The sequence below is a fragment of the Mirounga angustirostris genome, unplaced genomic scaffold, assembly GCF_029215605.1.
Source record: "Mirounga angustirostris isolate CCGP_5_RB_7025 unplaced genomic scaffold, mMirAng1.0.hap1 SCAF_9, whole genome shotgun sequence".
In the NCBI taxonomy this organism is placed as follows: Eukaryota; Metazoa; Chordata; class Mammalia; order Carnivora; family Phocidae; genus Mirounga; species Mirounga angustirostris.
In genome coordinates, this window is record NW_026991717.1 from 116,419,342 (window position 1) to 116,447,010 (window position 27,669).

At 41.1% G+C, this 27,669-nt stretch overlaps 1 protein-coding gene across 17 annotated transcripts in view; it reads right to left on the reverse strand.

The window, feature by feature from the left end:
* NUMB (NUMB endocytic adaptor protein) overlaps positions 1-27,466 on the reverse strand; it is a 190,642-nt gene extending 163,176 nt beyond the window's left edge. For 6 of the 17 annotated variants that reach the window (XM_064571302.1, XM_064571304.1, XM_064571309.1 and 3 more), the window contains exon 1: positions 19,459-19,581. The gene's annotated coding sequence lies outside the window, so the exon portion shown is untranslated. Of the gene's footprint in view, positions 1-19,129; positions 19,271-19,458; positions 19,582-27,259 lie in introns of those variants that run through there. The other 11 variants (XM_045901162.3, XM_064571310.1, XM_045901158.3 and 8 more) reach the window with 5 other exon arrangements.
* Positions 27,467-27,669: the final 203 nt, after the last annotated feature.

The following is a 27,669-nucleotide window of genomic DNA, read 5'->3' on the forward strand; positions in this document are numbered from 1 at the left end:
TAGAATACAGGCAATATAGAATACCCCCAAAAAATTCCCTCATGCCCCCCCCCCCCGGCAACCACTAGTCAATTTTCTGTCCTTTTAGTTTCATTTATTCCAAAATAGCATAAAAATGGAATCACAGCATGTGGTCTTTCTTCTGAGTCTGGCTTCTTTCACTTAGCATAATGCATTCACTATCCACCTATGTTGCTGCATGCACTGCCAAATAGTATTCCACTGTATGGAGGTTCACAGTTGCCGTACATCTGAATTTGTCTCCAGTTTGGGGCATTAGCATAGATGAAAAGTTTTCATTTCACTTGAGTAAATACCTATTAGATCTATTAGATCATTACAGTAAGTGTATGTATAACTGTATATGAGAACCTGCCAAACTGTTTTCCAAAAGACTGCACCAATAATAAATAAGTTTTTTAATGGTTTTAAGGAAAAATAAGTTTAGATCTTATGTCACAAATTTCATAGAAATATCCTAACAGAACCAGATATTTTTCAGAGGAAATTATTTTCCTGTGTCCTATATATAGAAAGCAGTTAACAAAGGAAGTTAATTTGATAAATATTCTCATTTATCAAAGATTTTTTAATAGACTTTAAAATGCCTTGTTTGAAATCACACTCATAAGCTCTATAGGTCAGAGAGTGTGTGCGCTTAAATCCATTTGGCTAGAATGTGGATTTAAACTGTCTATTTAAGGGCACCTGGGTGGCTCAGTCGGTTTAGTGACTGACTCTCAGTTCAGTTTCAGCTCAGGCCATGATCTCAGGGTCGTGAGACTGAGGCCCCAGGTAGGGCTTCCTGCTTGGCGGCAATCTCCTCTCCCTCTTCCTCTGCCCCTCTTCCCAGTGCACGAACGTGCGCTCTCTCTCAAATAAGTCTTAAAAAAAAAAATAGACCCAATTTAAAAATTAAAAATAAAAAATAAATTGTCTATTTAGAATGGGAGATTCTACGGGGCGCCTGAGTGGCTCAGTTGGTTAAGCATCTGCCTTTGGCTCAGGTCATGATCTCAGGGTCCTGGGATCGAGCCCCATGTCAGGCTCCCTGCTCAGTGGGGAGTCTGCTTCTCCCTCTCCCTCTGCTGCTCCCCCTGCTTGTGCTCTTTCTCTGACAAATAAATAAATAAAATCTTACAAAAAACAAAAAGTAAAGGACGTATAAGAAGAGGTTAGGGGGGCGCCTGGGTGGCTCAGTCGTTAAGCGTCTGCCTTTGGCTCAGGTCATGATCCCAGGGTCCTGGGATCGAGCCCCGCATCGGGCTCCCTGCTCTGTGGGAAGCCTGCTTCTCCCTCTCCCACTCCCCCTGCTTGTGTTCCCTCTCTCGCTGTGTCTCTCTCTGTCAAATAAATAAATAAAATCTTTAAAAAAAAAAAAAAAAAAAGAGGTTAGGGCGCCTGGGTGGCTCAGTTGGTTAAGCGACTGCCTTCGGCTCAGGTCATGATCCTGGAGTCCCAGGATCGAGTCCCATATCGGGCTCCCTGCTCGGCAGGGAGCCTGCTTCTCCCTCTGACCCTCCCCCCTCTCATGTGCTCTCTCTCTCATTCTCTCTGTCTCAAATAAATAAATAAAATCTTTAAAAAAAAAAAAAGAAGAAGAGGTTAAAAAGATCAAAGCAGCTACGGCACAGAGAAACTATAGAGTTCCACTGAAATCATGTTTGATGATGTTAGGAAACAGAAAACAAAATTTTCAGTGAGTGTGCTATAGAACTCAACCTTACCCACTACAAAATGAAAATATGAAGTACTTTCAAGTAAACAAAAACTAATGTCCTTTCCAGGTCTGAAGTTCAAATGCTGGAGCTCATATACACAACTAGTTTTAAAGTAAAAGTGCTCATTAAAAGCATGTTTCATCAATTTCATGTGGAATTTATCATGACTTTTAAGGTGGTTTTAAACTGTCTAAACAACAATTTTTCAAAAAATCCTACTTCCTCTTTCCAAAATTTTAATCCAAAGGGAGTAGGGAAAGAGGTAGCAGGCAGGGAGGCCAGGGGTAGGACCATAATTTAATATTACACCCAGCCCAAATTTGAAAGTAATTTATTTAAACACTTCCAAAAGAAAAAGGCAAGTTTTTTTGCAATATTCTCAAAAGTCATAATTTTACTGATATTAACTAGTAACACTATTATTCATAAGCCTTTAGAGGGTAACTAGCTGTTGTTCACTATATTCATTCAATAAGAATATACTGATTACCAATCAAATACCCAGAAAGTCTAAGCAGAATACACAAAAATCACAGAATTTTAAAGGTTAACAGAGATTTAGAAGAATAACCAACATAATTTTAAAGAATAACAAAGTGGGGGTATGAGGCCTCACCATACCAGATATCTGAATTTATTACAAAGCTATAGTAAATAAAGACAGGGTAATACTGGCTCTGAGATAGGCAAACAGAGCATAAAAACCGGCCCACATGTAAATAGAAATATAACATATGACTTAAGATCCTTAGAGAAAATCAGTGACAAATAGATACTGCTCTATAAACAGCATTGGCACACTTATTTTCGATATTAAAAAAACTGAATTATTAAAAAAACCCTGAATTGCATTCATTATATTATTCACTATAATTTCAGAAAAATTTGAATATTTCAGTATTAAAAACCTTTAAAGATCATCAAGTCCAATACCATCACCTCATAAAAGAAAAATAAAGACCCAGAGAAGTTAAAACATTTAGCCAAATCACAGAGTGTGGCTACATAGGAATTAAATTCGTATCTTATGACTTCTTTATTCAAAAATTTACAGGGGCGCCTGGGTGGCTCAGTTGGTTAAGCATCTGCCTTCGGCTCAGGATTGAGCCCCATGTTGGGCTCCCTCCTCACAGGGAGCCTCCTTTTCCCTTTCCTCCCTTGTTATATCTCTCTCTCTCTCTCAAATACATTTTTTTAAAAATATTAAAAAAAAAAAATTTACATTCTTGGGATACCTGGCTGACTCGGTCAGAAGAGCATGTGACTCTTGATCCCAGGGTCATGAATTCGAGCCCATGTTGGGTGCAGAGATTACTTAAACTTTTTAAAAATTTTTCTAAAAATTTATTCTCTCATTCAATACACACAAAATGCTTCCCATCTACCCCAATTTCTTTAAGTCACCCATGATACCAACAATGACAAATCAGAAGTGGAAGAAGACAAAAAAGGTGTGGCAAAATAAAAAGCCAATACATGCTTTCATTTCCTTCCGCCCTCAAACCTTCTTTCAAGGAAATTAACCAAAAAATCTATGGGCATCTGGCTGGATCAGTCAGTAGAGCCTGCAACTCTTTATCTCAGGGCTGTGAGTTCGAGTCCCACACTGGGTGTAGAAATTACTTAAAAATAAAATCTTAAAAAAAAAAAAAAATCCAGCCCTACCTTCAAAGATTAATCTTATCTAAATCCAAACTAAAGACAAAGAAGAGTTTCATGGTTTCAGTATGCAGGAGATTCAGGAGGAAAAGAATTTTAAGAACTGTGATTCTTGTGTCAGCGCATCAAAAATATCTATGAATATCATATATTTAGGGAGTGCTGTTATTAGGCCCAACATGTTTCAGGCACAAGCTCCAGCAACCTCGTATCTCACTCAGTTTGTTTCCAGAGGATGTTAAACATTTACATTTAGAGATTTTCACAAAGACCAGTTAAACAAACACGGCTGAAGACTGAAAGTAGTTGCTCCAATTCCAAGGCTCAATTAAGGTACAGACAGAAATGACATCTCTAGGAAAGCACTCAATCTCAGGTTACTAGGGCTGTTCACCATCTGTTAATTCAGATAAAACTTTCCTTCCATAAATCACTCCCCTGGGATACATGACAGGAGTACTGATAGTGAAGTGAGAGAGACTGGTAGAGAACCTATTTGCAAACGTGAACCTATTTGCAAAATTGAAATCCCAATTTAAACTATGACCACCACTACCACAGAAGGATAATATGCTCTATAAAGAACATAAAATTGACTATATTTAATCACTTAAACACTGAAGGGTAAGAATATGACCTCTGGAGCCAGACTACCTATGTCTGAGTCCACCATTTGCTCTATGATTTGGGGCAAATGCTTAACCTCTGTAACTCAAATTTCTCAAAAGGAAAATAAGGATAATTAGGATAGGGGCACCTGGGTGGCTCAGTTGGTTAAGTGTCTGCCTTGGGCTCAGGTCATGATCCCAGGATGGAGCGCCTGCTTCTCCCTCTCCCTCTGCCCCTCCCCCCACAACTTGAGCTCACGCGCGCGCATGCTCTCTCAATAAATAAAATCTTTAATAATAATAATAAAGATAATAATACCTACCCTCACAGGAGTTATTGCGAGAATTAAATTAGTGCATGTAAAGCACTTAGAACAATGCCTGGAATACAGCATCAGCTGCTGCTAGCATTATCACTACTACCTAATCCCATTACTAGACTATCAGTTCTCTCATGTGGCTCAAATACAGGCTAGTTTCCTAGCCAGATCATGCAATTTTAATGTTCCTGAATCAATGATTCAATATACCAAATTCAAAAAACAGCTCTACAAAACACAGCCTCAAGTCTTCCTTTTATTTATTTATTTTTTAAAGATTTTCATTTATTTTTTTGTCAGAGAGAGAGAGAGCACACAGGAGGGGAAGCAGCAGGCAGAGGGAGAAGCAGGCTCACCGCTGAGGAGGGAGCCCAACCCGCGGGGCTTGATCCCAGGACCCTGGGGTCATGACCTAAGCCCAAGGCAGCCACCCAACCGACTGAGCCACCCAGGAGCCCCTCAAGTCTTCCTTTTAAATCATTTACTTATCAGTCAAACAAGATTCTCACAAATATTAATCAACAGCAAAAGTTTACTTATCTCCAAGAAATCTATGAATTATCACTATGATATGGAACTTCTGAAAAATCTTATACTTGAAATAAATCTTTTTCATTTTACTTTTAATTACAAATTAAACTCTGATCTTACAAATAAGATTAATAAGTCTAGATCCATATACAGTAATAAAACATATTGAACCTTTTATTAACATATTTACTATTAATCTGCAAATTTGCCCTTGTAAGGATTTTAACCAAAAAAATAAATAAATGTTCAACATCTTTAGTCATCTGAAAAATGCAAATAAAAACCATTCTAAGACATTTTATATCCACTTGACTGGCTAAAAAAAAAATTAAAGAAATTAACAACCCAGGCGGTGGCAACGATAGGCAGGCTCTCATATACCGCTAGTGGATAACCATTGGCAATTTCTTATAAAGTTAAACAAACATCTACCCTGTGATGTAACAATTCCACTCTTGGGTATTCAACCAAAAGAAATGAAACATATGTTCACAAAAAGACTTGTACAAGAATGTTAATAGCAGCCTTACTCATAACAGGTAAAAGCTGGAAATAACACAAATGTCTATCAACAGGAGAACAGAAAAACAAAGTATGGTATTCATAAAATGGAATACTGTGTGACCTAGGAAGTTATCTATTGTTTACACTAATGATTTGAATTTATTACTTAATGAGGATGTCTTTTTATTTTCTTCAAATTCTGTCTCATCCTTAGTTGAAGACAGTTTTTATTCTGAAAACAACCTTACTTTTTGTTCAGTAACTCGAGTTTTTTTTGCCACAAGGTAAGCTTTTGAGGAATTTTTAAATTGGTGCTTTTAAGTAGCAAAGGACACCTGGCTGGCTCAGTCCACATGGCATGCAAGTCTTGATCTCGCGGACTGAGTTCAAGCCCCACGCTGGGTGCAGACATTGCTTAAAAATAAAAAATCTTGAGGCCGCTGGGTGGCTCAGTCGTTAAGCGTCTGCCTTCGGCTCAGGTCATGATCCCAGAGTCCTGGGATCAAGCCCCACATCGGGCTCCCTGCTCAGCAGGACGCCTGCTTCTCCCTCTCCCACTCCCCCTGCTTGTGTTACCTCTCTCCCTGTGCCTCTGTCAAATAAATAAATAAAATCTAAAAAAATAATAATAATAAATAAAAAATCTTAAAAAAAGAGAGAGGCAAGGGCGCCTGGGTGGCTCAGATGGTTAAGCGTCTGCCTTCGGCTCAGGTCATGATCTCAGGGTCCTGGGATCGAGTCCCGCATCGGGCTTCCTGCTCCTTGGGAGCCTGCTTCTCCCTCTGCCTCTCTCTCTCTGTCTCTGTCTCTCATGAATAAATAAATAAAATCTTTAAAAAAAAAAAAAAAGAGAGAGGCAAATAAATCTCTGGGTTTTATTAAGCAATACTACTTTTATTAAGTGAAACTCTTAAATGTAAGTACACATATTTTTTTTTTCTTATGCATTCTTGGTGCATGTTCCTCCTAAGTGTTCCCTCCAGAAATTATCCATGTATATATAAAAAAGAAAACTCGGTTAAAATGGCTACTTCGATGGAAACGGTGTCTTAGGGAGATACAAGTTGGACTTGAGGTAAATTGAATACTTAAATTGTGGTCTAGGGATGGTTTAAATGGCACTGTATTTAAAAGGGCATACAACTGCTGTAACTTTCTATTTCCTTAACAAAAAAAATAAATATACAAAACAAAATTAATCTCAAAAATATGTTACGGGCGCCTGGGTGGCTTAGTCCTTAAGTGTCTGCCTTCGTCTCAGGTCATGATCCCAGGGTCCTGGGATCCAGCCCCGCATTGGGATCCAGCCCCACAATGGGCTCCCTGCTCATCGGGAAGCCTGCTTCTCCCTCTCCCACTCCCCCTGCTTATGTTCCCTCTCTGTCAAATAAATTTTTTAAAAATCTTAAAAAAAAAATTTTTTTTTTAAATATGTTAAGCACAAGAAACCAGATAAAAAGAGTATATATCCCATTTATATGAAATTCAGTAACAGACAAAATCAGAAAGCAGTTGCTGGGAGGGAGGGCAAAACAAAATTGAAAGGGACATTAATGTTCAGCAGGGAGTCTGCTTCTCTCTCTCTCTCCCCCTCCCTCTGACTCTCCCTACTGCTCCTTCTCTAAAATAAATGAAATCTGAAAAAAAAAAGGGGGACATTAAACTTTTTGCTGATCATTTATGTAAATTAAGTCACAGCTTTGAATATTATCCATCCCTAAATTCCACATAAAAATTAGAGACCACTCAAAAAGAAAAAAAAAGAAGAGGAACATAACTTCACTTAAAGAAAATACTTAAAGGTTAATGATAATATTTAAAATGTTCCACTAGTGATAAAATACAAATTTCAGAAACCAATTACTATTTTCTCCCTATCAAATTAGCAAATATTTTTAAATGATAACACTGCTGGCAAGGGTATATATCTCAAGCTCATATATTGCTAATGGGAATGTAAATTTGTACAGCCTTTCTAGAAAGCAATCATGCAATGTTTTGCTCTCTTGAGAACCCTCAGAAATGTATACCTTGACTTGATAATTCCACTTATAGGAATCTATCTTAACAATATAGAAATGTGGACAAAGGGGGCGCCTGGGTGGCTCAGTTGGTTAAACGACTGCCTTCGGCTCAGGTCATGATCCTGAAGTCCCGGGATCGAGTCCCACATCGGGCTCCCCGCTCAGCGGGGAGCCTGCTTCTCCCTCTGACCCTACCCCCTCTCATGCTCTCTGTCTCTCATTCTCTCTCTCAAATAAATAAATAAAATCTTTAAAAAAAAAAAAAAGAAATGTGGACAAAAATCTGTGTTTAGCAATTATTCAATGAAGTTTTGTTCATAATAATTAGAAATAATCTGAATGTAAAAACTATGGAAATCCATTGTATAAATGATATTTCCTTTAATGGAATATTCCTCAGCTGTTTTAAACTGTTTTCAAATAATTATAATGATATTAAAATGCATGTTAAAAAAACGCAGGTTCCAGGGGTGCCTGGGTGGTTCAGTCAGTTAAGTGACCAACTCTTGGTCTCAGTTTAGGTCTTGGTCTCAGGGTCGTGGGTTCAAGCTCTGCATTGGACTCCATGCCCAGTGTGAAGCCTTAAAAAAAAAAAAAAAAAAAGGGCGCCTGGGTGGCTCAGTCGTTAAGCGTCTGCCTTCAGCTCAGGTCACAATCCCAGGGTCCTGGATCGAGTCCCACATCAGGCTCCCTCCTCGGCGGGAAGCCTGCTCTCCCTCTCCCACCCCCGCTGCTTGTGTTCCTGCTCTCACTATCTCTGTCTCTGTCAAATAAATAAATAAAATCTTTAAAAAAAAAAAAGCAGGTTCCAAAATTATGTGTTCAATAAAAATCTGCATGAGGAAAAAATGGATAATAAATATTAATGTCATTAAAAAAAATAATGAAGGGTCAAAGCACCTGGGTGGCTCAGTGGGTTGAGCACCCAGATCTTGATTTTGGCTCTGGTCATAATCTGGATGGTGGGATCAAGCCCTGCCTTGAGCCCCTCATCAGGCTGCAACCTCAGAGTGGAGTCTACCTGAGATTCTCTCTCTCCCGGCCCTTCCCCCGACTCGCATGCATGCATGAATGCGCAGGAGCGCGTGCATACATGCACACGTGCACACATACACACACACACACACACTCTCAAAATAAGTAAATAAAATCTTTAAAAAAATAATGAAGGGTCAGTATCATAGAAACTATGATTATATTTCAGTGTCTGGGCTTTCTTGTAAAAGCACAAGTGATATCCCACACTAACTAGGTCTACTAGAGGGGGGGAAAAAGACCAAGAGTAAGAACATTCATTGAAGGAACACACCATTAGTATTATTTCAGATACAAATAGCCAACTTATCAAATGAAGTCAAAGTACTTCAAGGTATGTTAACAAATCTGTAAGCAAAAGTTACAGAATTCAAAACAATGCAAATATATACCAATCATGTTTAATTTGAACTAGAGAAAATAATTAGGTGATTTAGTTATTTTCCACAAGACTAAACTCAGCTCTTTTACAAAGCAATGAAAAGGGGAGAGGCACAGCAAGAAGTCAAGCCAGCAACCTGATTTCCCAGGAAATTAGTTCTTACTTGGCAAAGTACTGCCCTCATAGTCTAAAAAAGCAGAACTGTACAAAGAGAAATGAGACACACAAAACTCAAATACCATGTAAAAGATGTATACTTTTCCCTTTGCTCTTAAGATCTCCAAAAAGAAAAAATATTGCATATTAAAACATAGGTAAGGGGCACCTGGGTGGCTCAGTCGTTAAGCATCTGCCTTCAGCTCAGGTCATGATCCCAGGGTCCTGGGATCGAGCCCCGCATCGGGCTCCCTGCTCCGCAGGAAGCCTGCTTCTCCCTCTCCCACTCCCCCTGCTTGTGTTCCCTCTCTCACTGTGTCTCTGTCAAATACATAAATAAAATCTTTAAAAAAAAAAAATAGGTAAAAGGAGCTCAATTTAGAGTTAAATGCTCTTTAAAAAAAAAAATTTACTTGAGAGAGAGAAGGGGGAGGGGTGGGGGAGAGGGAGAATCTCCAGCAGACTCCCCACTGAGCTCAGAGCCCCCACGCAGGGCTGGATCTCACAACCCATGAGATCAGGACCTGAGCGGAAGTCGTTGGTCACTTAACCAACTAAGCCACCCAGAAGCCCCAAGTTAAATGTTCTTTAAACAAAGAATCAGTTTATCTTAAAATGCTAAGTAAATCACACAAACGTAAAAGAATTATATTTTTATTATATTTTAAATGAAAAGGAAAATACCATGCCATTTCTCACCTTCAACTAAGATTACATGGAAAACTATGATATTAATTAATTCTTGATTTTGAATTTACCGAGGTTAATTAAAATCCTTGCAATTTTTCCTCTATAATGTTTTTAATCATCACTATAGAACATCTCCTTGAATTTCCAATTTAAATAATAAGGCCTTAGTATTTGATTTTCCCTCAAAAAAAGGCTATGTGTTTAATTAAAAAGAAGTGTCTTCTTCAGGTAAAAAGGTACTAGGGTAGGTGAGTGAAAGAGGGGAGGGGCGCCAGGGTGGCTCAGTCAGTTAAGCCTCTGACTCTTGGTTTCAGTTCAAGTCCCAATCTCAGGGTACTGGGATCAAGCCCCGTGTGTGTCATGCCGGCCCAGCAGGGAGTGAGCTACAGATAGAGATAATCTCTCTCCCCCTCTGTCCCTACCCCTGCTCATGTGGATGTGCATGCTCACGCACCTGCTTCTCTCTCTCTTAAATAAATCTTGGGATGCCTGGATGACTCAGTTGGTTAAGCTTCTTTCTGCCTTCAGCTCAGGTCATGATCTCAGAGTACTGGGATCGAGACCCAGATGGGGTTCCTTGCTCAGCGGAGAGCCTACTCCTCCCTGTGCCCGCTCTGCCTGTAACATAGCTCTCCCTGCTTGTGTGCGCGTGCGCTCTCTCTCACAAATATTTTTTTAAATAAAATAAATAAATAAATTTTAAAAATAAATAAATAAAATAAATCTTAAGAGAAAACAAAAAAATAAAATAAAGAGAGAGGTAGGGAGAGAGTAGGGGGGAAGGAGGGGAAAAAAGAAGGGGTATAATAGAAACAATTTTTCCCTTAAGTAAGATGTTTAAAAATCTGACCCTGATTTCTTTTTTTTTTTTAAAGATTTTATTTACTTGACAGAGAGAGCACAAGCAGAGGGAGAGGGAGAAGCAGGCTCCCCAATGAGCAGGGAGCCCGATGTGGGACTCGATCCCAGAACACTGGGATCATGACCTGAGCCGAAGGCAGATGCTTAACGACTGAGCCACCCAGGCGTCCCCCCTGATTTTCATTTAAGGTCCAACACTGACGCTTCTATAGAACTATGGACACAAGGCTGCACCATAAGCAGAAAAATGACACCTGAACTTCACTTAATGTTCAAGTATGAAATAATACAAGGATGAAATTATACAATCATACATTTAAATCAGTGGATTCATTTATAACCCATTGTTGCAACTCTAAAATGCTTCCCTTGGCACCATGATCTCAACTGCCACACCAGACCAAAAGGCCAACAAACTGCTACTTGGAAGAATTAGTAACAAAGCAGAATATTTTATTAAACTTTTGTAAGTGCCTGGCTGGCTGGCTGGCAGAGTTGGAAGAGCATGTGACTCTTGATCTTGGGGTCATGAGTTAGAGCCCCATGTTGGGTGTAGAGATTACAAAAAAAAATAAATAAATTTTCAAAGAAAGGAAGGAAGGAAGGAAGGGAGAGGAAGGAATGGAAGAAAGAAAATATTTGCAAATCCAGTATCAATAAGAGACTTGTGTCCAGAATGTATGTGTGTGTGTGTGTGTGTATATAATATATTTACGATTTTATTTATTGGGGGCGCCTGGGTGGCTCAGTTGGTTAAGCAACTGCCTTCAGCTCAGGTCATGATCCCAGGGTCCTGGGATCGAGTCCCGCATCGGGCTCCCTGCTCTGCAGGGAGCCTGCTTCTCCCTCTCCCACTCCCCCTGCTTGTGTTTCCTCTCTCGCTGTGTCTCTCTCTGTCAAGTAAATAAATAAAATCTTTAAAAAAAAAAAAAAAAGATTTTATTTATTTACGTGAGAGAGAGAGGGAGAGAGCACAAGCAGGCGGAGCAGAGGCAGAGGGAGAAGCAGACTCCCCCCTGAGCAGAGAGCCCGAAGCAGGGCTCAATCCCAGGACCCTGGGATCATGACCTGAGCCAAAGGCAGCCACTTAACTGCCTGAGCCACCCAGGCGCCCCCAGAATGTATATTTTTTTACCACTCAAACTCAATAATAAAAAGCAAATAACCCCATTTTTTTAAATGGGAAAGGGATCCAAAAAAACATTTCTCCAAAGAAGATAAACAAATCGCTGATAAACCCATGAAAAATTCTCATCATTAGCCAGCAGGAAAATTCAAAACAATACCACAACGAGTTGCCCCTTCACGTCTACTAGGATAGCTATAATAAAAAACCAAGAGTGATAATAAGTGTTGGTGAGGATGTGGAGAAACTGGAATGCTCATACCCACTCTTGGTGGAAATACAAAATGGTATATATAGCTGCTCTGGAAAACTGAGTTACCATATAAACCAGCAATTCTACTACTACTAGATATATACCAAAGAAATGAAGGGGCATCTGGATGGCTTAGTCAGTTGGGCCACTGACCCTTGGATTCCACCCGGGGTTATGATCTCATGGGTCATGGGATGGAGCCCTGGTCAGGCTCTGCACTCAGTGGGGAGTCTGCTTAGGGTTCTCACCCTCTGCCCCTCCATGTGTGTGAGCTCGCTTGCTCTCTCAAATGAATAAATCTTTAAAAAAAAAAAAAATGAAACCATGTGTCCATACAAAAACTTGTACGGGAATGTTCATAGCAGCTTTGTTTGAATACCCAAAAACTGGAAACAATCCAATGTCTATCAACAAGAGATTTTTTTTTTTAATTGTGATATGACTATATATTGGAGTACTACTCAGCAATAAAAAGGAATAAATTCCTGATGCACAAAATAACATGGATAAATCTCAAATAAATTAGGTAGAGTGAAAGAAGCCAGACCTCCCTATCAAAAAAAGTACATACTACAATTCTTTACATAAAATTCTAGAAAATGCAAAATAATCTATAATGACAGGTAAGTGGTTATCTCTGTGGGTGGAAAGGGAGAGACAGATTACAAACAGGTACAAGGAAATTCTTAGAATGGTTAAGTATGTTCCTTATCTTGATTGTGGTGGATAAATAGGTAAAAACTCATCAAACTAGGGCGCCTGGGTGGCTCAGTTGGTTAAGCGACTGCCTTCGGCTCAGGTCATGATCCTGGAGTCCCTGGATCGAGTCCCGCATCGGGCTCCCTGCTCGGCAGGGAGTCTGCTTCTCCCTCTGACCCTCCTCCCTCTCATGTTCTCTGTCTCAAATAAATAAATAAAATCTTAAAAAAAAAAAAAAAAAAAAAAAACTCATCAAACTATACACTTAAAACATCTGCAATTTCACTGTATGTCAATTATACCTGAATAAAGCCATCCCAAAAAAGAAAAAAAACGCATACACCATGTTGGGGGGAACAGAAGTATACTAGGGTTTCTGAAATGGCACATTTGGGTAAGGAAAGGGTAGAAAAAGTAGGCTGAGAGCTTTTAAGAATGAACCTTTTTAAAAGTCAATATAGTAACTAATCCCTATATGATAACAGCTGAATATTCAACATCCACTGACAGAGCAAAGAGTCAAAACAACCAAAGCTACTATGAATTCAGTCTAACCTTCAAAATAAAAAATTTAATTCATCTCAAAATGAATTAACCTGGGCTTGGGAGGCTCAGATGGTTAAGCGTCTGCCTTCGGCTCAGGTCATGATCCCAGGGTCCTGGGATCGAGTCCCGCATCGGGCTCCCTGCTCCTTGGGAGCCTGCTTCTCCCTCTGCCTCACTCTCTCTCTCTCTGTCTCTCATGAATAAATAAATAAATAAAATCTTTTAAAAAATGTATATAATATAGATAATATATGTAATATATACATATGTATATATGTATGAAAGTATTAAGTTCTTTTTAGTAAGTTCTAAGTATATACATGTTTTAAGTATAATTACATTTTTAGAACTTATACTTTTGTCTATAGATAATATTTGATGAGCAAATGAATTAACTGTACAAAACATCCACCCCTAATTCAAAGAGTTGCAGGTAGCAGATTGAGAACTGCTGACAGGGATATTCAATGCCAAGGAGATTCAATACTTAAATATTAGCTTAAAAAAAATAGAAGTCAGGTCTAATGAAAAATTTATCTAACAGGTTCCATAGCTATACTTCATAACCCAAAAGAATTTAGGTTATTAGTTATAAAATTGCTAATCTGGAGGTAAATAATTAAGAATTTACTGTGACTTAAAGGCAAAAAATATAACTGAATTAAAGAAAGATTCAAATTATTCAACAGATGGGACTAAAAATAAGACAACAGAGTCAAGAAGAATTCAAGTTTGAAGTTTAAGTTTCATTAAGTTACTTAATATTGTATTTCTCTGTGTTGCTGGCTTCTCTGACTTTGCCTTTATTCAGGAGCCAAGCAGTGTTCTACAGCTTTCAATCCTTCTTCCTCCCTGAATAACTGGAAAAAAATCTGATAATCATTTTCCTAATTAACTATATGTACCTTAATATAAGTAAGTTACCACAACTAAGATTTTGCTATCTAATCAGAGAACTCAGGACTTTGACCCTGATTAGAAGAATATAAGGAATCAGCAAGCAAGTGAGGTGAAACAGATTTGGTGGTGAGAGAAGTTCGGGAAGTCACTGAACACTAATTATTAATACATCAGCTCCTTGATAACCCATTTAGGTGACAGGGGGTCTCTTCCCACTGCTTAAACCCAGACTCCACTGGGAAGGACAAGTGGTATGGTTTGGCCTAGTTACAATTGCTATGGACCTATTACCAAGAGCTGCAGAAGCAGAGACAAGTGTCCAGCCTTCTAATTTCACATGGTCCTGCCCAGGCTCCCATCCTCTAGGACTAGCAATTCTCAGTCTATTCACTTGCATTCTGACCTGCTTTCCCGAGTGGAAGATAACAAAGGAAGAGTTATGGCAAGCAGTGGAAACTGCACAGAACAAAAAAATATGTCCATGGGAGAATGCTGCAAATAGGATCATCCTCCTTTACATATGTCACTCTAGGAAAACTGCCAAGAGTGGCTCACTACTCTAGACATACTTCCTACAGATCCTCCAGACTCCTCAAACATATGTCAGTATTCTCCTCATTCTCCCTTAGTTTCAACCCTCCTTTTGCCCCAAGATTTCCAAGTGTGTATATTTTACAATCTCAAAAGTATATAGCAGTATCATAAGGACATCCTACTTATCAGAACCTGTGTCTCACATCTGAACAAACATCCTAAGGCTTTATATAATATTTCTAACTTTAATAATGAAATTTCCAATAGGTTATATTACTGAAACAAATTTTCTTGGCAAATAAAAGGATTTGTTTTAATGCCAAGATAAAAAAATAAGATAGCAAAATTCTTTTTTAATATTTAAGGAGTACAATTGTTTCCTTTCTTCTTAGCCCTATCAAGAAAACATGTATCAGAGTTCAGAAATTGGGAGAATTCAAGAGCCATTCAGTGGAAATCAAAATCTATCAAACACAATAGATGTTTTGGCAAGCCCAAAATAAAATGCTGGTTTTCAAGTACTCTATTAAATAAACAACTTTTTTTTTAAGGTGGTAAGTTTACCAAGGGACCTTTTCTAATAAAAGTACTTCTCTCGGCGAACTTAAAACCAGACATAGGTTTCTGTACCATTACAGAACAAGATTTTCAGGCACGAACATTTCCATTAGGATTTACTGTATAAAGGCTAGAAGCAGAGAGAGCAGATCAGAAACTATTTATAAAAGAGGATAAAATGCTACTGAAATAGAAAATAAACTTAATTAACTAGTGTTAACTGAACTTCTACTTTTTTAAATCACTTACTTGAATTTTCTTTGATATATGAAATTAAGTCTCACTAAATTGTACAGTCAGGAACATACAGTTTCTTTGGGATTTAAAAACCACCATTTATTCAACTACAAGATTAACAAATCTCACTGTAAAGTGTTGAGCAATCAGAGCTATTCATAGATACCTGTGATTAAATTATGAGTGAATAATAAGTCAATTGAATAAAGTCCATTTATTAAAAAGTAATCAAACCAGTCAATGTTCACAATTACAAAGAATGAACTTTCATATTTTCCCACACTCAATTATTAAGATTTTACATTCTTCCATCAGTTAGTAAAAAATGAATTATCTCTACAAATGTGACCACCAACTGCACAGTGACTTACAGAACAACCATTTTGGTGGTAGGAACACTCCATCTAACGCAATGCAAGGAATTCAAAAGCTTTCATCCTTGGAACCTTTATCATAAAAATCAGTAAATTTATTCTGTGAAAAAACTGCTTATGTTTTTCAATTCAAGTATGTAATAATTATATGTTTTGTAGTCTTCCAAACAAAAATAAAATTTTAATGAAATACAAAAATCTGAGAAAAATTATTTTTGAGAGACAAGAAATTATGTAAAAATCCTAACGTGGGGCACCTGGGTGGCTCAGTAGGTTAAGCTTCTGCCAGCCCCAGTTGAGGGTCCTGCGATCTAGCCCCAATTCAAGGTCCTGGGATCCAGCCCCGATTCAGGCTCCCTGCTCAGCCGGAGTCTGCTTCTCCCTCTCCCTTTGCCCCTGTTCATGTGCTCTCTCTCCCTCACTCTCTCACTCAAATAAATAAAATTTACAAAAAATCTTAATGCAAAGCTACACCAAGAGTTTCTTCACAATTTCATAAAATATTAATGAAAGGATTACATAAATCCCCTGGATTAAAGATTTTAAGGAGAACTGCAAGAATCTGTTTTCGATACTGCTTTCTCTGTTCTTATATCCACAAAAACTAATCTAAATCAACTCCTCCTAAATATAAACCATCTAGGTTTTTATAGAAGAAAAATCAAACCAAGAACAGCACAGAAAAAATATTCTTAATATAGCTTTAAAAAGGTACTATAGATTACATTTAAATCACTCAAACAAGTTAAATTTACAATATATGCCACATCCAGTTCATTCTCAAGGGAGAAAAACATCAAAACAAAAGCTCCTGCTTAATATTTACCTTGTACTTAAGCCTCTATCCCAGGTGCATTTTACCCTGGATTATTATCACTTTCTTCGCTCTTCAAAAACCTAAAAATCTAAAATACACAAGTATATCTGATTCCCTTAAAAATGCTTTTATATGCTTTGTATTAGTGTAAGGCCACGAGAAGCTTTAAATAACTTTTACTCTCTTTTAAAAAGGAAACACTCCTTTGCTTTTCTCCTTTGAAATGTATCTTATTTGGGGGGCGCCTGGGTGGCTCAGTTGGTTAAGCGACTGCCTTCAGCTCAGGTCATGATCCCAGGGTCCTGGGATCGAGTCCCACATCGGGCTCCCTGCTCTGCGGGGAGCCTGCTTCTCCCTCTCCCACTCCCCCTGCTTGTGTTCCCTCTCTCGCTGTGTCAAAAAAAAAAAAAAAAAAAGAAATGTATCTTATTTGGTTTATGCTTATTTTCTATATATGAACTGTTCTCAAACCAGTTCATTTCAGCGTTAGTTATTTACTGCCAATATGTCTATGTATACTTAGGTTTTTTACAGACAGTGCTTTACAGTATGGTGGTATAAAAAGAAAGGGTAAACAAGAGGGCACAAGTGAAACAAAAGTGTACCACATCTGAGAAACACCACTCAATTTCATTCCTCTGCCTCAAATTTCCTAAGTCCTTATACCAAAGATTTTCAATATCTAAAAAGAGGCACAACACAATATGTGATAAGGCAAACCTAAGAGAAACCAAATCAGAAGCTGAAGAGATGTAATAGAATGTATCACCACCAGAGAAAAATTACCAGAAAAAGAAAAATAAAGATATAAATAATAAGCCCAATTTAGAAACCCTCTACTGAAGGGTTACTTTTGCTGCACTGCATGGCTCAAAACAGTTTTTGAGTTTCTTTTGACTGTAAGAAATACATTTTCCATTGTGACCTAGTACACACACATGAGAAAACTTTCCCAAACAATACTTTCCTTACCAAGTGCAATTCTGTTCTATTTCATTTTCAATGCTGACGGTAACCCACTAAATTGATTTTATAAATTACTAATAAATCATGATCCACAGTTTGAAAAACACAGGCTTCACAGAGGTATCCCTTATATTTGGATCATTTTTGCAATCTGCCTCTACTTGTCTCTGGCAGGATAGACAGATATTTTAAGGTTGCTACATTATTATTGTTTTCATGGAAGCAAGTGGTTTTTAAAGTGTGATCCTCTGACCAACATAAGCATCACCTGAGATAAATGCTAATTCTCAGGACCCACTCCAAACTTACTGAATTAGAAACTCTGGAGGAGGCCAGCAGTCTGTATTTTACCAAGCCCAAAATGATTCTGGTGCAAGCTAAAGTTTGAGAACCACAGCATAAAAAAAAACCCGGTCTTTTTCCTCTATTTAACAATCCAGTCAGTAAGTACCCAGGGCTTACTCCGTGGCAGTCACTATTCTAAAAGTTCTACAAATATTAACTCCTGTGAAAAAACAGCCCTATGAAATAGAGAGCATTATTATTCCTATTATACAGACGAGGAAACTTGCATAGAGAGGTTAAATTGTCCAAGCCAAGTGGTGGAACTAGAATTCAAATTTTTTTCTGATTTGGCCAGGGTATGTCCATCCTTTCATGACTCCCCTCTTTCTGATCAAGTCCTCCGACCTACTCCCTTAGTTTCAGCTAGTCTTCCCCTTTCCCTTTCAAATTCACCATCCTGTCAATGTCCTCATTTTCTAATACCATCGGTGTCATCCTAAAACAATTTTTTTTTCTAAAGCATTGGAATGCAAGTCACTTATAGTATTATGAAGCCGAAGTTTCTTCTATTTCTGAAGTCCTTAAAATCTACTAATGGCCACTGTTAATTTCTCCTATCTACTGTTCTGGCCCGTTTCCACAAGACCACCACTCTCTTCCTGAGCAACTTTCTCGCTCCCTCCTACTACGCCCTATGAACTACGCGCTTCCTACAAGGAAATTATTTCTCCCCGCCCACCCCTGTGTCATTTTGTTTGACTCCTCTCCAACTGAGACAACTTCTACTCCCCAGTAGACCCCTCACCCTAGTCTCAAATCCGAGCTACTCCTCGAGGATCCCCGGCCCCCTCGGATCCTCAGACCCAGGAGCTCCCAGTCTAGTCTTGGGTATCCCATCCCAGACCAGCAGTGGGGGCAGGGCGCTCCGTTCCACCCCAGCTGTTCAAGGTCTCCACAGGTCCCACCCTCCTAAAACCCGCGGCTCCCACTCCTCCGGAGCCCTCCACCCTCGGACAGCCGCCTTTTTCAAGAGGGTCCCCAGCCCCCCCCCCGCCTTTCCTCGACGTCCTCGCTTGGACCCAGGCCGCTCACTGTCACCCCGAACCCCGATAGCCCTCGGTCTCCCTTCTCCCTCGGACCCCTGCCACTCCCAGTTTCCCGGACCCCCAGCTCTCCCCACTCGGGCCGCTCCTGGGATTCCCGGGGTCCTCTGCTCCCTCGCACCCAAGCTGCCCTGGGTGTGTATTCCCGAGTCACCCGGTCCTCGAACCAGGTCGTTGCCAGTCACCCCGGGTCAACCCCCTCCGGGACCCCGTCCGCTTCCGTCTCCCGAGGGATCTTACCCCTCACACACCGGCCGCCGCTCAGTGCCCCAGACCCAAGCAGTGGGACGTCCCAAGGGACCTCCCTGTCAGAACCGCTCGGGTCCGGCCCCAGCCTATCTTGCCAACGCGAACTCCGCCGCCGGGAATCGGGCCATTCTCCCACCAGCCCAGTCAGCGCGAACTCGCTGCAGCCGCCGCCGCCGCCGCCACCGCCGCCACCCTGGCCCCGGCCAGACCCGGCCCACAGTCCAGGCCCCCTTCCTCTGGCCTCCGCCTCCGGAGCGCCCAGCTGGAGTTTCTGCCCCGCAACGGCCCCCGGACCTCAGGCCCGCGTTACCGGCACTCACCTGCCGCAGCCCCCAACCAACTCCAGCGCCACTGCCTCTACCTCAGCCGCCAGTAGCCACCAAGCGCCACCGCCTCCCCCATGACAACAGGCCCACCCCATTTCATACTTTCTACCTCTCCATTGGATAGTGAGGCGGCGGCTTTCTGCTCTGACTGGCTGAGTTTAGCCGTCCGTCATAGCTTCCTCACCGCCCCTTTTCCTGGACCCGGTATTAGCCCGCGTCCGGACCCGGAGCGCCTAGAACCAAGCTTTAGTTGTCATTGGTTGATGGTTGGGCAGTTCGAAGTTATGATAGGCTGCTAAAAGTGTCTGTTAAGTCAACTGGCAAGGGATGTGATGGCCATGGTTGGTTCAAGCTTGGACACAGTTTGGTTGCGCAGTAGCAAGCAAGGAAGGGGCAGACGCTCACAACCGAGGTTCCCGGGGAAGGGTTAACTCTTTGTTGTAGAGTTCACTCTGTATTCCCATCCCCTTCGCCAGTTCCCTGCCTATAAGGAGTTTATCACTGCTAGTTTATAGAGTAGTACTTACAAAATACCAACATCAGAGATTGTGTTTAAGGAGTGTTTTCCAACTCCTTGGGAGAAAAGCACTTATACAGATAAAAATTTCTTCTTGAAGTCCCAAATGCGCCCAATTTCCTTGAAGTTCTTTCCAGAAGTCTCCACTCTAAAGGGCAAAGCACAGGTGCTTATTTAGCAGAAATCAGTCACTTCTGTTGCAATTATAACGTCGTTAATAAACTGAAGTGGCATGTTGAGCGTTCTCTAGCTTCCAGACTCACCCCTAGCTGGGGGCTGTCAAGTGACCAAGCAGCCATCAGCAAGTTTGGACTAAACGGGCCATATTTACCCTTGCGATGCTCTGGAATTGAGAATTTGGTTCCCCCCACCTTCTCCCAAATTGATTTTTATGTTCAGCAGTTCTTAAATAGCCCTACTAGATGTGTGTCAGATACTTGAAAAGCTTGTCTTTTTTTCCCAACCTCTCCTCTTCCTAGCAGTCTAAATTAGGATGATGGAATGAATTGCAGCCCTTTTCTTACATTGGCACAATGCACAAGAATAAATGATTGCATTTTTTATTCATTTGGTTACAAGTCACAGTACGCATTTTTGAGAAATCTGGTGTTGCTATAAAAACTCTTGTGCTCCTAGAAATATATCCATCATTAGATTTTGCTTTTCTTTCTCATTTCCACCCACTTTCCCTGCTCCTAAATAACAAAATGCTGGCCTGGTTACTCTTTAAATTTCTAAGTCAGATTTAAATGTACCTTCCTCACAACTCTACCTATAAACAAACCCATGGACCATGAAACATACCTAGGGATGGATTGGGACAGGTCAAAGAGGTACCCCCTTACAAGAATTACCTTATGGTTGAAACTTCCTGTGGGACTGAGAATCTGGACTTTAGGAATTTTGTGCTTTGCCCCTTTCTTCTTCCTGCTAACTCTTTGTCCCATATCTCTTCTATTCACTCTTCTGTCCTTTGCAGAGCAAGCTACAGATAGTCTAAAACTGCACTCTTGGTTATCCAAGAAAAAAAAAATTGTCTATTTTCTAGCTTATATTTTAGTCAAGTTTGAATAAAACTACCTATCACCAAACTAAGCGGAAATTATTCCTCCAGTAACTATAACAATAAGGTGTCTTTTCCTAGTTATTTTCCGGAACTTTCCTCCCCCTTCCCTCATCCTCACCTTCCAATTTAGAAATAACCTCCCCTTCAATTCAATGACTCATAAAAAGCCTATAAAAGGAAAGTGGGAAAGACAAAATAACTTCAGAGATGTCTGAATCATTCAGTTGAAGGAAAGATCAGACATTGACCATGGTAAGATGGAAGCCAAGACATAAGGCAAACCTGAGCTAACATCCATAACAAATGAAGTAACATGCAAATGTGAAAATTCCCCAATGAGAAGGAGGTGTCAGGATGTCCTTTACACAGCTTTTTAATATATTACCAGTTTTCTTCTCTCTAGTCTTGGCAGTATGCCCTGCCTACCAATTTTAGAGCAAGTTAGAAGGCAATTAATGTCCTGGCAGATAGGAAACAATAACGTCATAGGAGGGCATGGGCATTATTATGGTACTTTGGGTAATAATGGCTCTTGTACACCCATAGTGACTTGGTGCCATGGAGAACATAGAATTATGCCAGTCTCACTAAGAGGACTCGCCATCAAATTCAGGAACTCAACAAAATTACTATCACAAAACTAGGAATACTGCCACAAAGGTCAGCTATTCATTCTATTCCATACACTGAAAAAAAAAAGGTATTCATAAATGTTTTCACTCATACATACATATTTACACTTCTACCACTACCATTCCTTGTGAAAATCAAATAAGAAATGTAAAATAAACATGTTCAACCCAGTAAGAAGAGGAAAAAAAATCTTAAAGAAGGAAGGCTTTAAGGAACATTCTTTGACCCACCAGAAAGCTATTTATTGTGTTACTAAACCCATGCAGGGGGGTGCTTGGGTGGCTCAGTCAGTTAAGCGTCTGCCTTTAGCTCAGGTCATGATCCCAGGGTCCTGGGATGGAGCCCCGCATCGGGCTCCCTGCTCTGCGGGGAGCCTGCTTCTCCCTCTCCTTCTGCCTCCCTCTCCTTCTGCCTGCCACTCCCCCTGCTTGTGCTCCCTCTCTGTGTCAAAAAAATAAATAAATAAAATCTTTAAAAAATAAATAAAGTCCATGCAGTACTGGGAAGGTTATTGCTCGTACCCCCCATTTTGATTTAGCACGCACGAGGTGACCTTATGACGTAATTAATCCAGTCAGACTCTGTTATCTTTCCTGTGCTATGTCTTCACCACTCTTCAGACCCCATCTTAGAAAGCAAGAACACTGGAGTCAGGGAGTCTGCATCTTTGTATTGTGAGGCTGACCGTGGGGGTGGTGCAGATGATATCTGCTCAGAGCCACTTGAGCAAGACCAGGATAGCAGGTATATTAAAGGCAAAAATAGACTTCATAAATCCTGATTAAGTAGACAATGGAGGACTTGGAGTGATGTCCTGATGTCTGAGGAGCACGGTTTGCTCTGGGCTCCGGTGCGTGCTGACACTGCTTTCTGCTCTCTTTTCATCACATCACTTTTCAAGGGAGCAGAATCCAGGTTTCCTTTCATTGCTCTTTATTTTATTTTATTTTATTTAAGATTTTATTTATTTGAGAGAGAGAGACAGAGACAGTGACAGAGATAGCGAGAGAGAGCACAAGCAGGGAGGAGAGAGAGAAGCAGGCTCCCCCCTGAGTAGGGAGCCCGACACGGGGCTCCATCCCAGGACCCCGGGATCATGACCTGAGCCGAAGGCAGACGCTTAACTGACTGAGCCACCCAGGCGCCCCTCATTGCTCTTTTAGTCCAGGGGGCAATCTCACTAGGGAAAAGCTGCTTTTGGGGGTTTGTTTTTGGATTTTACACACAATTCCAAATGGATTAGAGAAACAAACAACTGGTAGAGAAGAAAAGCATTCAGATAGTAGACAAGAGCCAGAGCTGCCTGCTTCTAGTAGTTGGAAGCAAGCCAAGATATTTGATAAGAGAGAGTTCCCTGAATTAGGGATCCCTGAAGATGGAAACCTACAGGGATGAAGGGATTAGAGAGGAGGGCTTGGGGTGGGGGTTGGGGGGGAAGGCCAGCAGAGAAGAGAGTAAGGAAAGCTAGACAGAGCCAAGAGGCCACGAACTGCTGAGCCAGCTTAGAGTCCTACCCCCATCTCCCTGCTGTGGACTTTATACCAGGTTGCACAATTACACCAACAAAGTGCAGCCTCTGTTACCGCTGAAAGGAGAACCATGTCAGAACTTTACCCTATGGGCTCTTTGCTCTCCTGTCACCTGGAAATCCTCCCTGAGCTCAAAGCCTGCTGCTCTGGCATCAGGGCAAAGCCGACAAGATCCATGTAGCCAGCCAACAAGTATATCTTCATTTGATGTCATAAAGGTGACCACTGGCATGAAGCTCTGGATGAAGAAAGGGAAACTGTCCGGAAGAAGATGTTTTCAGCATCTCAGACTGGGGAGATTCCAACAGAGAAGTGCCAAGCTATGTCCCATGATGGAACAAAGCACTGTGGGTTCAAAGTTCAAGGCTGTCTTCCATCGATGGAAAGACACTTAAAAAAAAAAAAAAAAGAGTGAAAAATGGTGTTCTCTCGGGTAGAACCATTTGCTTTCCAATGCTAGGGCTCGTAAGATTTTTTTTCAAGATTTTTATTTATTTATTTGAGAGAAAGAGAGAGATGGGGGAGGGGCAGAGGGAGTGGGAGAGGGAAAGAATCTCAAGCAGACTCCACACTGAGCACGAGACTGACACAGGACTCAATCTCACAACCCTGCAATCACGACCTGAGCTGAAACCAAGAGTCTGATGTTTAACCGACTGAGCCACCCAGGTGCCCCCAATATGCTTTTTAAATAGCACACCAGACCTCCTCATTATGTAATGCATGCATTTTCATCCTCAAGAAAAATGTGCGTACCCCTTTACCCACCTTGCATTTTATAAATAAGATAGCCTGAGTGCTTGTAAAATGGATGGGCCGCAGCTCTTAGCTCTGCCATTATGCTGTTGAATGGAGCCCCTGGTTACTATCACTAGATCTATGGGTGGACCAGCCACTCTTCCGCAGCAGGGAGTGGGCTTTTGAGCACCATTTAAACTTTTGTCCATCCCTGTTCTACACACAAAGAGTTTCCTGGAAACATGGCTACACTCCAAAGATTTCAGAGAGTAGAATGCCTTCTAGAACTCCACTTTTCCAGTCACTTGGAATCACATAAGAAAGTAGATTTGAACTAAGACTCTTGAACCTAAATGTGTTCAAACCCTGGCTCTGCCATTTACTCTCTGTGTGACTTTGGGAAAGTTGATCCATGTCCCCAAGCTTCAGTTTCTTCATCTACAAAATGGGATGTGTTAGTTATCTTTTGCTGTATAACAAATTACCCCCAAACTTAGTAACTTAAAACAACATTTATTATCTCCATTTCTGTGGGTCGGAAATCCTGATGCAGCTTAACTGAGTCCTTTGGCTCTGAGTCTATCACAAGGCTGCAGTGATCTCAAGGCTCAGTTGGGATGGATTTGCTCTCAGCTCACTCACATCATTGTTGGCAGAACTCAGTAGCTCACAGGATTTAGACTAAGGCCTTAGATCCTCATGAGCTATTAATATGAGGCCTCCCTCAGTGCCTTGCCATGAGGGTCTCTCCATAAAGCATCTCAAAACATGGCAGCTTATGTCATTAGAGTAAGCAAGCGAGAGGACAAGAGGGAGGGCCATTAAAAGAGAGACTGCTCGCAAGACAGAAGTCATTGTCTTTTGTAATCTAATCACAAACCGATATCCCATCACTTTTGCCACATTCTATAGAATGTTAGAAGCAAGACTTTAGGTCCTGCCCACACTCAAGGAGAGGGGATTATACAAGAATATAAATACCAAGAGGGAGATGATTGGAGCCACTTTAGAATTAGCGTACCTTAGGGGCACCTGGGTGGCTCAGTTGGTTAAGTAACTGCCTTCGGCTCAGGTCATGACCTGGAGTCCCGGGATCGAGTCCCGCATCGGGCTCCCTGCTCAGCGAGGGGTCTGCTTCTCCCTCTGACCCTCTCCCCTCTCGTGCTCTCTGTCTCTCATTCTCTCTCAAATAAATAAATAAAATCTTAAAAAAAAAAAAAGAATTAGCATACCTTAGAGGCACCTGGGTGGCTCAGTTGGTTAAGTAACTGACTCCGGATTTCAGCTCAGGTCATGATCTCAAGGTCTGATCTCAGGACTGTGAGATGGAACCCTGTTGTCGGGCTCCCACTGGGTGTGGAGCCTGTTTAGGATTTTCTCTCTCCCTCTGCCCCTCCCCAACCTCTAAAAAAAAGAAGTAGCCTACCTTAGGAAATAATAATACCTCTTTGTAGGTTTCACTTAAAGATTAAATGAGAGGGGCACCTGGGTGGCTCAGCTGGTTAAGCATCTGCTTTCGGCTCTGGTCATGATCCCAGGGCCCTGGGATTGAGCCCCATATCGGGGTCCCTGCTCAGCAGGAAGTCTGCTTCTCCCTCTCCTTCTGCCCCTCCCACCTACTCGTGCGTGCAGTCTCTCTCTCTCTCTCTCTCAAATAAATAAATAAAATCTTAAAAAAAAAAAGATTAAATGAGAGAATGTGTTCAGTTCAGGGCCTGGCATATATTATATAACTGGCATATATAATAACTATTATTACTATAAATGTAATAGTACATATAGTAATATAATAGTACAATAGCAATGGAATGGAATGATTTCTCTCTCTTCTAGCTATTAGAACAAAACCTTTATGAGGAATAAATGAGATAATCTACATGATTCAGGAAGTACTGAACACATAGTATGTACTCAGTAGCCATGAGTTATTATTAGCTTTATATGAGTGTGTGATATCTGGTTTCCTCTCCAAGCTACCGGATATGCTATGACTATGGTAACTTTTCCAGGATGGACTTATTTTCAAATATTTTGTCTCATTTATCTATGCGCACCCTACACTTGCCAGATCATAATGCCGGATTTGGGATTCATAAAATATGGCCAACAAAGCTAAACTCCAGCCTAATTTCCTGCCTGCCCTAAGCTAAGAAATGTATACTCAAAACCAGCAAGATGGGCTAATCATGGCGCGACCTCCTACATGCAGAAATCTGAGCCTGGCTCCATGGAAGTTCCAGAGAGTGGGGAGTGTTCCCAGAATAAGCAGGGACTTGTTTGTGTGGACTTTGTTCCTTTCAAAAAAAAAAAAAAAAAAGCTGGTCACTGTGCAAGTCTGCTAAGTCAGTCCCTAACTGTAGATAAGAGAAAGGGGATCCCATACAGTCTCTGTGGATGGAGAAGGGCCCCCAAGAGGATGTTTCCACACCTGGATTGGGAGCAATAAGAACCAAGAGACTAAAAGAAGTGCAGTTTTGCAGTAAGAAAGTGAGAGGAAGAGGGGCACCTGGCTGGATCAGTTGGAAGAGCGTGCAACGCTTCATCTCAGGGTCGTGAGTTCGAACCCCACGTTGGGTACAGAGATTACTTAAATTTAAGAGAAATTTTTTAAAATAATAATAATAAAAGGAAAGTGGGAAGAAGAGAGTCCAGTTCACAATGTGAAAGAAAGATCAGTAAGAGGTTGGAGTGAGCCAGCAGGGCTGGGTCGAAGCTGGCTTCCTTATAAGGAAGGAGGATATGGAGGCCTGGCCTGTGGCCAGAGAAAACGAGGAACTATAATCAAGGAAACCCCATTATTCTGGCTTTGAGTCACTTCACAGGTTTCACTCATGATTATATGAGAAAAATGGGGGCTCCTAAGGTATAAATAATCTTTAAACCAAAAACACTATAGAAAGACAAAGGTCCAAGTGCACTGCTCATCTGATCTCATCTTTTTAGGCCAGGGGTATCTGTCCCCAGTCTCTCTCTCTCTCTCCCCGCAATCCCCTTCTCCTCCTGCCCGATAAGTGTACACGTTCTTTCCTTCTGTCCGTGTTCCATGAGGAAGAAAAAAAAACAATCCTCACAAGGAAATGCCTTAGGATCCTTTAGACTGGAACTGTTTCTTGATGCAGAATCACCTTCTCAAGCAGTTACTGCTGTGGTGCCGTAACGTTAGGGCTCAATAAATACTCACAGATGATGGCAGTTTACACCTCTGCCTCCAAATCACGTCCCCTGTGTAGCTGTGATTTAAACAGGCCCATGGATTTTCAGAGATACACTAGCCCTGGACCCTTCGCCCCCTGACGTGTCCCCAGACATTACCAGATTTGTGCACGGAAGGTTCAAAGCAGAAGTTGCTGGGAAAGTTCTGTGGAGTTCAAGGAGAGGTGTGTTGCAATATCAAGTTCCTCTTCCTGTGACTGTTGTCTTCTCTCCTTCTAACTCTGTGTTTCCTCTGTGTTTGAGAAAGAGGAGACTTGTAAGTTTCAAGACATTTCAGTAGCCGGAGAAAACCTCTGTCTGTTCCTCCGCAGGATGGCCGATTTTAGAAGGGAAAGAAGGGGTGGGGAGAAGAGGACTTGCCCCCAGGAAGCCTGACTACACAATGGGGATGGTGTATTTATTTACTCAGCCCTTTCCTACAGGCAGCCAGCGCAGCTGCCATTTCATTTTGCACTCAGGAAGTGTATTTAGTGGTAGGCTTGCTTTCTTTTCCTGTTAGTTTCCTGCAA